Source organism: Acomys russatus, chromosome 11, assembly GCF_903995435.1.
Source record: "Acomys russatus chromosome 11, mAcoRus1.1, whole genome shotgun sequence".
Classification (NCBI taxonomy): Eukaryota; Metazoa; Chordata; class Mammalia; order Rodentia; family Muridae; genus Acomys; species Acomys russatus.
This window is the reverse complement of record NC_067147.1, coordinates 1,631,261-1,643,784: the sequence shown is the minus strand read 5'-3', so window position 1 is coordinate 1,643,784 and position 12,524 is coordinate 1,631,261.

The window sequence follows — 12,524 nt, the reverse complement described above, 5'->3', positions numbered from 1 at the left end:
GTCTGAGGAAACAGCCTTGGTGACTTTTTACCAGTGAAAGATCCATAGTTAGCAAAATACTCAGGAATGGAGAGCATCCAGTGTCCTCTAAGGCTGGAACTGGGAAGGGGGGCAGGGTCTCCTTCTGCTCTCGAACACAGCTAAGAAAGGTGATGGAAGATTTCGAAGGAAGGACAATGCCTCAGCTTGCAGATGACAAGGTAATCAATATAAAATAGCCCAGCGGGTGGGAAAAGAACTCTTCTAGAAAGAACTAGAATCTTCTGGGAGCTCATAAGGGACATGCTTGCATTCTATCTTGTTCTGATATTTTAAAGTACCAGCTTTGTTCTTTCACTGTTCACATATTTCTGTCTTGGTTTTGTCTGTCAGCACATGTTCTTATCATTTCCATTTTGCTTGCTCTGGGGTTGTGCTGCTCCCTTAAAAAATACCATTTGGCAAAGTCATCAATAGGCTTCGTACATTTTCTCTTATGTCACTTAGTCTGATGTTCCTACAGAGTTCACCGTCTGCACAACTTTAGCTACATTACAAAATATGTAGTGTTTTTTTTTTTTAATTTTTTCCTTTTAGTTAACAATTGGCTTGTTTTATGTGGAGAAGCCCTCTCTGGTCCAGTGATTACTTGATGGAAACTAAACTTCATTTAGTTTCTAGCATCCTGAAGATTTTTCTGCTGTGGGTTTACACTTTGATTTGAAGACATAAACAATATCCTTTATGTTTTTACTCTATCCCAATTATGAGATGTGTTTCGCGGTCCAGTGTTCTTGGTCACTACGTTAGGAACACTTGAAGAACAGGTGTATCCTGTGCCCTGTGTATTGTTTATTACAGAGCGATTTTCTCTGAATTTAAACATCCCAACCTGGAAGGGAAATCCTTAAAGACTTGGAAATCAAAGAAAACTTACAAGGCTCAAGAAGCAAACAGTTCACAAGTCTTGATATGATCCTGAAACATACAGAACCCCTAATGTCCCTCCTCAAGTTTATAGAAACAGTAAGAACTACCAGGGAGAGGAGACTGTTGCTCTACCTATAAGTTGTACAGCGATCCCCCAGGACTGGAGCTTTTGTGAATCATTACCCATGCTGATTTGGGAGTTTTGATCCTTGTCCCTCTAAGTAACCTCTAACCCTACACTTTAATAAGTAACTATAATAAACTCATTGGTTTGTCATACTGGGCTTTAGTAGAACAGTTTCTTTGTACTGCCATTGATGTCATATCTTGCATAACTATAGTTTCTTCCTGTCTTACCAGGAAAAGTCACATATATTTTCAACATTTGCCCATTGGATCATGTACTTGATAATATTATTGAAGTATATGCTACTATTTGTGGTGTTCTATTAGTTGTTCAGAGCAGGTTATGAGGTCTTCACAGATACTTTTGAATGTGTCTTTTTGTCATGTGTTTTGCAGCTTTTTGATATGTAAATGTTTAATACAGCATGGTACTTTTGATAAATTAATTCTTAATCAGTTTAATCATTACATAATATTTATCTCACATCCCGGTAAGGTTCTTAGCATGAAAATATGTTTATTGGGTTATTCTATTATTGTGGTGGTTTGAAGGGAAATGTCCTCTATAGGCTCACGTATTCAAATGCTTGGTCCCCAGTTGGTGGGACTATTTGGGAAGGATTAGGAAGGATTAGGAGGCATGCACTTGATGTAGCCCTGTTACTGGGGGTGAGCTTTGAGGATTCAAAAGCTCACACTTATTTCCAGTTAACTGTCTTTACTTTGGTCCTATGGACTGAGGTGTGAGTTCCCAGCTACCGCTCCACCTCCATGCCTGTCTGCTGGTTGCCACATACCCCACCATGATGGTCACAGACTCTAACCCTCTAGAATCATACCTCCAAATTAAGTGATATTTTTATAAGTTTATGGGTTGTGGTGTTTTGTCCCAGAAGCTGAAAATTAACTAAGACAGACATATAATTATACCTTCTATTGAATAAAATTTGCATAATATATCTCCTCCATTTTATTAGTTCATCCCATGCTTCTCCTCATCACCACTGTGAAACATTGCAGTTTCAGGGAATAAAAATGCATATAGTTGCGTTGTGTTTTATCCAGCATGACAACCTTTGTCTTCCCAATTTTGCATTAGGTCACTTACAGTTAATATACTTTGCTTCTTTATTTTTTTCCTTTCCCCTGATTTCCTGTGGTGATGCTGACAAATTTTTGAAATTCCATTTTAATCAATCAGTGCTTTGAGTAAATACTTTTGAATAATTTGCAATGGTTCTTTTAGATATCATTACAATTTTGATTAATCTAAAAAGTTTTAAATATTTACATTTATAATTAATCAAAATAATGTTCAATGTCCCTACTATTTCAAAGACACAAAGGCTATCCTTTATTAGATTCCCACACTTTTTATACCTGAAATGTCCCTGAACCTGCCTCTTACTTCCCACATGTATGACCCTGATCTTTTCTCTCTGTTCATCAATTTAAGTTAAATCTATTGGAGAATAGGTAAATGTGATTATTCTTCTATCTTCTTTATCTATTGGTGACTCTATCCATTAAGTTTCAGGATTATTTGTTTGTTTGTTTGTTTGTTGTTTTGGTCAGGGTGAGGAGAACCTCCTTCATTGTTTTATTTTGTGTACATACATGGTTGTGTTGAATCTACAGTCCTGCGCTTGCCTGGCAAGTATTCCATCATTGAGCTATTTTCAAAACCACTTGATGTTTTGTTATTAGTTATTATAACTGCTATTTCTAAAACCAATCTGTTCTGTACTTATCTGTATCTTCATTCTTTCATGCTGATGCTACGTTTCATTTATTTGAATCTTGTTTATAGCTCTTTGTTGAAGTGTTTTATCTGATGCTTCTCACACCTTTGTTCTGTAATTCCAGCATACTTACCATCTTTGAATTCTTGATTGGTGATTTTCTTTTCTCTTCTAATTTATACTTTTTGGATATGTGCTATAAGTCATCTTCAGTTAAACCTTTGAATATTATACCAACAAGACTCTCTGATTTATGTCCCATGAGTTCCATTGCCCAGTCTACAGTTCTGCCTACCTTCCTGAGGAGGCCTTACCAAGGAGTCTTGCCAACACTAGGAACATCCAGATTAGACCCCTTTCTGTCAATAGCTTGCCTGTCAGGTCCTCCTAGTGTACAATCAACAGTGGTTAAAAAAAAAAAAAAAAAAAAAAAAAACCCACCCACTTCCCTGGCCAACACTGTCTGCATCCCCTATGACCAGCCCTCAACAGAGCCAACCATATCACTAGAGGCCTGCTTAAGAGCACAATCAACAAGAACCAGAGAAATATGGCACCACCAGAGCCCAGATACTATACTACAGTTAGCCCTGAATATGCTGAAACAGCCAAAGCACAATAAGATGAGACCTGAAAATGGAAATAGAAGTGATTTAAAAAACTACAAACTGAGGAAATCCTAGATATGGAAAACATAGGAAAGGGAACAGGAATCAAAAACACAAGCATCACCAACAGAATACAGGAGATGGAAGAAATTCTCTAAAGAATAGAAAATATGATTGAAGAAATCAATACATCAGTCAAAGAAATATTAAATTTAAAAAGTTCCTGACACAAAACATCCAAGAAATTTGGGACACTGTGAAAAGGCCAAACCTAAGAATAATAGGAGTAGAAGAAGGAGAAGACTCCAAGTTCCAAGGCCCAGAAAACACTTGCAAAAAATCATAGAAAACTTTTCCCAAATCTACATAAAGAGATGCCTATAAACATAGAAGAAACTAACAGAATACCAAATTGATTGGCGCTGAAAAGAAAATCATCCCACCACATAATAATCAAAACAATAAATGTACAGAAAAAATAAAAATATTAAAGCTGCAAAGGAAGAAGGTCAAGTTATATATAAAGGCAAACCTATCACAATTACACCCAACTTCTCAACAGAGACTATAAAAGCCAGAAGGGCCTGGGCAGGCATATTGGAGACTCTAAGGCACCACAGGTGTCAGCCCAGACTACTATACCCAGAAAAATTGTTTAATAACTACAGATGGAGAAAACAAGATATACCATGACAAAACCAAATTTAAACAATATCTACCAACAAATCCAGCCCTACAGAAAATACTAGAAGAAAAATTCCAAAACGAAGAGGTTGACAATACCCAAGAAAACACAGGAAATAAATAATACCACACCATCAAGCCAAAAGAAGGGAAGGGCGCGCGCGCACGCGCGCACACACACACACACACACACACACACACATACACTACAACCACCAACATCAAAATAACAGGAATTAACCAATTAATTAATTGGTCATTAATATCTCTTGACATCAGTGAACTCAATTCTCTAATGAAAAGACACAGGCTAACAGAATAGATGCAAATATAGGTTCCATCATTCTGTTGCATACAAAATCACACCTCAGCAACAAAGATAGCCATTAACTCAGAATAAAGGTCTGGAAAAGGGTTTTCCAAGCAAATGAACCCAAGAAGCAAGCTGTAGTAACCATTCTAATACCTAGTAAAGTAGACTTTCAACAAGCATTAATCAAAACAGGTGAAGAAAGACACTTCAAACTCATCAAAAGAAAAATTCACCAAGATGACATCTCAATTCTGCAAGTCTATGTCCCCAAATGCAAGAGCACCCATGTTTGTAAAGAAACATAACTGAAGCTTAAAACACACGTTAATAGTGGGAGACTTCAATGCCCTACTCACACCAATGGAAGGTAATTTACACAGAAACTAAACAGGCAAATAATAAAAATAACAGCTGTTATAAATCAAATGGATCTAACAGATAGCTATAGAACTTTTCACCCAAACACACACAAATATATATATGTGTATATATATATATAACTTCTCAGCACCTCACATAACCTTCTTCAAAATTAACCATGTAATAGGTCACAAAAAAAGTCTCAGCACATATGAGAAAATTGAAATTACCCATTATATGTAATCAGGCCACCATGACTTAAAGCTGAACTTCAACAACAACAAAACAACAAAAACCCTACAAACTCATAGAAACTTAACATCTATGTACTCCAACTATCACTGGGTCAGGGAAGAAATAAAGAAAGAAATTAAAGACTTTCTAGAATTCAATGAAAATGAAGGTACAACATATCTAAACTTATGAGACACAATAAAAGCAGATACTATGATCATATAGAGGGGGAGGAGGTTCCCCCCAGTCACAGACAGAGGGGAGGGGAGTAGGGTAAAAGCAGGAGGGAGGGAGGAGTTGGAGGATACAAGGGATAGGATAACAATAGAGATATAATATGAATAAATTAATTTAAAATAAAATATAAAAAAATAAGATGCAAGTTGATAGCACTAAGTGCCTTCATGAAGAAAGTGGAGAAATTTCATTCTAGCAACTTAAGAGCACACCTGAAAGCTCTAACACACAAAAAAAGCAAACACATCCAAGAGAAGCAGACTGTAGGAAATAAGGCTGAAATCAATAAATTACAAAGAGGACAATATAAAAAAAATCAATGAGCTGATTCTTTGAGAGAAAATCAACCTGATAGACAACCATTAGCCAAACTAACAAAAAGGCAGAGAAACAATATCCAATTTAACAAAATCAGAAATGAAAAGGAAGACATAACAACAGACATTGAGGAAATCTAATGAATCATTAGGTCTTACTTCTAAAGTCCACAAAATTGGAAAACCTAAACAAAATGGATGATTTCTGTAGATATGACTTACCAACACTAAACATAGATCAACAAAACAAATTAAATAGTCCTATAATCCCTAAGGAAATAAAAGCAGTCACTAAAAGTCTCCCAAGCAAAAAAAAAAAAAGCCAGAGCCAGATGGATTCTACCACATCTTCAAAGAGGAGTACCAATATTCCTCAAACTATTCCATAAAATATAAATAGAAGGAACATACACAAACTCATTCTATGAGGCCATAGTCACCCCAATATCTAATCACAAAGACTTAATAAAGAAGGAGGACTTTGGACAAATTTCCCTTATAAACATTGATGCAAACATACTCAATAAAATACTCACAAACTGAATCCAAAAACATCATCCACCATTGTCAAGTAGGCTTCATCCCAGAGATGCAGGGGTAGTTCAATATATAAAAATCCATCAATGTAATCCACCATGGAAGAAAACTGAAAGAAAAAAATCACATGATTCTCTCATTAGATGCTGGAAAAAAACTGACAAAATTCAACATCCCTTCTTGTTAAAAGTTTTGGAGAGATCAGGAATACAAGGTGCATGCCTAAGCACAATAAGTGCTACATACAGTAAGCAATAGCCAACATAAAAATTAAATAGAGAGAAACAAAGCAATTCCACTAAGCTCAGGGACAACACAAGTCTGCCAACCTATCCAATATAGTACTTGAAGTTCTAGCTAGAGCAATAATACTATTCAAGGAGAGCAAGGCAATACAAATTGGAAAAGAATAAGTCAAAGTATCACTATTTGCAGATGATAAGGCAGTATACATAAATGACTCCAAAAATTCTACCAAAGAACTCCCACCATTGAAAAATACCTTCAGCAAAGTGGCTAGGTACAAAATTAACTTAAAAGTCCAATATACCATGGACAAAGAAGCTGAAAAATAAACTAAAGAAAAAAATCCTTCACAATAGCCACAAATAAGATAAAATATCTTGGTGTAGCTCTGACCAAACAAGTGAAATAACTGTAACATAAGAGCATCAAGTCTCTGAAGAAAGAAACTGAATAATACATTAGAAGATGGAAAGATGTCCCATGCTCATGGTTCAGTAGAATTAACATAGTAGAAATGGCCATCTTACCATATGCAATCTACAGATTCAATTCAAATCCCATCAAAATTTCAACACATTTTTTTTACAGACCTTGAAACGACAATCCTCAAATTCATACTGAAAAACAAGAAACCCAGGATAGCTAAAAGAATCCTTTATAACACAGGAATGTCTGGAAATATCACCATTCCTGATATCAAGCTGTACTATGAGAAATAGTAATAAAAAAACTGCATGGTATTGGCACAAAAACATACAGGTTGAATAATGGAATCACATCAAAGACCCAGAAATAAACCGACACACGTATGGACACTTGATTCTGACAAGGAAGCCAAAACCATACAGTGGAAAAAAGACAGAATTTTCAACAATTGCTTCTCGTCTAACTGTGTTTCTGCATGTAGAATGCAAATAGTTCCATATTTATCACCCTGCACAAAACTCAAGTCCAAGTTTATCAAAGACTGCTACAAAATATGGGTACACTAAATCTAATAGAAGAGAAAGTAGGAAGTAGCCTTGAACTCCTTTGTAAAGGAGGCAATTTCCTGAACAGAACACCAACAGCTTGGGTACTAATATCAACAATTAATAAATGGGACTTCATGAAACTGAAAAGCTTCTGTGAATCAAACAACACAGTCAATTGGACAAAACAACAGGCTAGCGAATGGAAAAAGATTTTCACCAACTCCATATCTTACAGAAGGCTGACATCCCAATTATGTAAAGAACTCAAGAAACTAGACACCAACAAACCACATTACACAATATAAAAATTGGTTATAGCTCTAAAAAGAGAATTTTCTAAAGAGGAATATCCAATGGCTGAGAAACACTTAAAGAAATGCTCACTCATCAGAGGTCTGTATCTCTGAGATTTCATCTCACATTCTTCTAAATGGCTAATATCTGAAACTCAGGTGATCGTGCATGTAGCCAAGGATGTGGAGGAAGGAGAACACTCCTCCATTGCTGGTGGGAGTGCAAACTTGTACAACCACTTTGGAAATGAATTTGGGGGGTTCTCAGAAAATCACAAATAGATCTAACTCACTCAAAAGATGCTCCATGATACTACAAGGACACTTGGTCAACTATGTTCGTAGCAGTTTTATTCATAATAGCCAGAAACTGGAAACAACAACCCAGATTCCTTCAACAGAAGAATGGATTAAAAATGTGGTACATTAACACAATCGAGTTTTACTCAGGGGTTGAAAACAAGGACATCATGAAATTTTCAGGCAAATAGATAAAACTAGAAAAAAAAAATCTTGAATGAGTAACCAAGTCCCAGAAAGTCACACATGGTATGTACTTACTTATTAGTGGATTTTAGGATAACCAAGCTTCAACCCACAGACCCAAAAAAGATAAACAACACAGAGGGCACAAGCGAGAATTCTTGAATCTCATTCAGAAGCAGAAGTAAAATAGACATCAGAGATGGAGAGTGGAAGGGAACTGAATAGGAGAGGGTGTGGGAGGGGAAAGAGGAGTATCACTTCTGAGGAAAGTAGGGAGGGGGGAGAGGGCCGGGAAAGAGAATGGAAATTGGTGTGGGTGGGAATCTCTAGAATGAGCCAGAAACCCAGGACAAGAGAATGGCACAGGAACCTATGAGGGTGACCCTACCTAGTTGTCTAGCAAGAGGAGGTATGGAGCCTGAAGTGTCCACCTCCTACAGCCAGGTTGGACTGCCAATGGAGGGATAATGACACCAACCCACCCATAAAACCTTCAACCCAAAATTTTTCCTACCTACAAGATGTGCAGGTAAAAGATGGAACAGAGATTGGGGGAATGTCCAGTCAATGACCTTCCCACCTTGAGACCCAGCCCATGGGAGACAGCCTACCCATGCTTGCAGACAGGGGGCTAGCATAACTGTCCTCTGAGAGACATCACCAAGCAGCTGATAGAAACAGATGCAGAGATCCACAGGCAAACACTGGGCAGAGCTGAGGGAGTCTTGTGGTAGAAAGGGGAAAAAGATTGAGGAAGACAGAGACATCAAGGACACGACAAGAAAATCTATGGAGTCAATTAACTTGGGCCCATGGGGCCTCAGAGAGACTGAACTACCAACCAACAAGGATGCATGGGTTGGACCTAGGCCCCTTATACACATGTAGCAGATGTGTGATTTGGTCACTATGTGGCTCCCCTAACAACTGGACCAGAAGCTGTCTCTGACTCTGCTGCCTGCTTTTGATCCCTTTCTCCTAGCTGAGTTGCCTTCTCTGTGCTCAGTGTGGAGAGGATGTGCCTAGTCCTGCTGCGACTTGCAGTGCCAAGGCGGGTTGGTACCCATGGGTGCCTCTCCTTCTCTGAAGTGAAGGGAAGGGAGAAGGGACATGACGGGAGACTGGGAGGAGAGGAGGGAGAGGAGCTTTGATTGGGATGTAATGCGAGTAAATAAATTAAATAATAATTTCTAAAAACACAAAATCCTCTCTGATTCAAGCCTTGTGTTACTGTAGGCCTCCTCTGGCAATTCTCTGGAGAGCAAATAGAAGCCTGACCCGTTTTTGTCAGGTTTGTATGAGTCAAGGTCCACTGTCTTTCTCCTCCTTTAACTCCCCAAGGAGGTCATTTTACTGCTGGGAGATCTGCCACTAAACTGCCTTGACATCTTCTGGAAAGGCAGAGGTGGCTATTGATAATTTCTTGTAGCACTGATGAAGCCACTAGGGCTAGAGGTGTCACCTTGCTAAATGGGATGGAAGCCATGATCCTCTGCTGGACAACTCTCAGTGCCTTTAGAAATGGGTAGAGGGTATTGGAAGACAAGGCTCACCAAGAACTCTCCATTGACAATGCATTGAAGTAGGTCATCACCACCTGGGGTATGGGAGTATTCACTGTCATCAGAGTCCTCTTTACCTTGGTCACTGCATCCAGAGCTGTATGTCAGGTGGGCACTTTACCATACCCTGTAAAACAGCAATCATTGCCAACAGGAGAGGTATGATCACAGTTTACCTGAATGTGTTTATAGGACATACCATTTATTATCAGGAACTTTTCTAGCTAGGCTAGACTGCCACTTTTCTGGTCCTTTGTCTTTTCCTGGGACTCTGGGAGGGGTTACTCAACTGATATCATTTTAAGAAATACAAAGCTGGAGAGATCCTAGGATTCTCACCTGTGTGTCATTCCTCAATTCTCATGGGCCTGAAATCAGTCTGATTTTCTTTCTACCTTGCCAAGTACCTGCTCTTCCTTTTAAGTCCATGGCTTTTAGAAGTATTTGTATGAGAAGATGTATACCTCCATATGCCTAGAAATAAGTCCTTTCCCCTATTTTGGGAGGGGTATATTAGTTTGAGCTATGGCTGTATGTAACCCAGGATGTCTTCAAGTTTACTTTGTAGCTGGGGGTAACTTTGAAGTCCTGATCCTCCTGCCTCCACCCCCAAGTGCTGCGATTACAAGTGTGTGCTATTACTGTCTCCTATTTTTTTTTAAATCATTATTTAGCTTTTACAAACTTACTTTTCCATGACAGCTCCATAGTTACCTTCATTAATGGACAAATGAGTTATATTTTTGAGTATTGAACTTTACCACATAAGTAGCATTTGTGTTCATTAAAATTTGAAAGCAAATATAAACAACAAATAGTTCTGATGATAACTGTCTCATTTTAATATTTATGTAGAAGCAACTGCATCATAAATATTGAGATAGCTATTATCCCTGTCTATCCTGGCTTTAATAAATGTAAAACCCACAAATATTGTTACTTCTGCTCTTTATTTAGCTTTGAACTTGGGAATACAAAATGTATTTCCTCATTAAAATTTGAAATATGTCTATTTTGTGAATAAAATTTCTACAGAATTTATTTACCTTTATCTCAAGCTATCACGGCACTCTCTCTGATTGCTTCTGTCTTCTCTGCTTTTGTAAATGCAGATAAATATAAAATTATTCACATGCATCACAGCTAGGAGGAAGCAATGAACTAGGAACTTGTTCCTCATCTGCTCATGGTTTCCCTTTTAATTATGTGGGAAAGAAATGAAGCTGAAGGAAATAAATAGGGAAGAGTGGGAGGTCCATCTGTGAAAGAAAAGAAGAAAATGACAGAGGCAAGAGAGATGTCTAAAGAATCATGAAGGATCAGTTTGGTGCTGAGGCTGCAAGGCCACACTAAAACAGTTCTTGACATTGAGATGTAGCATTTCATGTCGTAAGAATCATAGACATGATGGCTTACTCCCTGGTCATGACTGCAGGCTAAGCCCAAATCAAGACCCAACTCAACATAGGGAATGGATCCTACTTGGGTACTGACTACATGACAGTGCCACTGGAACATGTCAGAGGCAGGTGGCAATGAGACTGACACTTCCCTCCACTGGACCTCCAGTCAACCATCAAATATTTATTCTAAGCAAAGACCTCAAAGTGTGGCCTCACTGCCATCTTGTCAGTCTTTTCTTTTCTCTTCTTTTTTTGGACAGAGACTCACTATGTATCATGGTTGGCCTGAAATTCACTAGGCTGACTTCCAACTCACAGAAATGTACCAGCCTCTAGAGAAGAGAATTATTTGTTTGTTTGTTTGTTTGTTTTTACTTTTTTAAAAAATTTTATTTTCTAATTAATTTATTCAGATTACAACTCAATTATTTTCCCCTCACTTGTATCTTCTCCTTCCTCCCTCCCTCCCTCTTTTACTTTATTCCCCTCCCCTAGGTCTGTGACTGAAGGCGACCTCCTCCTCCACCACATGGTCACAGCCTATCAAGTCTCATCTTGGTAGCCTGCTTATCCTTTCTCTGAGTGCCACCAGGCTATAGGGGTTCAATGTGTTTTGTTTCTTAAGGACAGGAAACCACAGTCATCTTGTAAAGGAACAAACTGGGTTTGTTAAGAACAAGGCCACAAAGTGCAAGGCCAATAAGTGGCTCATTGACAGTCTCCAGCTTCAGTCACCCCACATGCTGGGCAGTCTGGCCTTTCTGTATGAGCGAGGCAGGGCTAACGTGCTCCCCATTCCCATTATAGGAGGCCCCGGTCTTCTGCTTGTTCTTGTGCATCATGAAACACTCAGAAATCACATCACAGATGATAACAGAGTCAGCTGACTGGATCTTGGTACCCTCAGGTAAAGATGCAGTCTAGTTTACAGATATGCTGTCAACTTTTCTATCCCTTGGTGGACCATTCAAATACAAGCCCCAGTCTTTTCCAAATGTGTATTGAAAAGAAATGGATACCATTATAAGAAATAAGGGCACACGCCAGTCCACTGGCTACTGAGGGTTGTCTGTCCATGACAGTGCAGTGTGGGCGTCCATTGTTCCATTACATACCAAAACTGTCTGACCCTCAGCTTGTGTTAGACAACAGAGCTTATCTCCTTGCTGGAGATGCATCGAGTATGCATTGATATGTGCAAAGCACAGTGCTTCTCGCTCTAGAACTAAGACTAGTCATGTATGTGAGAGTAGGGGCTCAGGTACATTAAGCACTAGAAGGAAGGAAGATCAGTGAACCTGCCGAAGAAGGCACAGTGGTGTTTGCATCCACAGGAACTTGCAGCAAAAACAGAAAGGATGCTGGCTGGACTAGAGGCCCAGGGGCTAGAATGTTATGCAAACAGATGCTGAGTAGGTCCAGTTGAAATCCTGGGCCTCCATTGCTTGCCCAACAAATGGGTAAATTGGGCTGGGAACACCTGCAACCCTTCT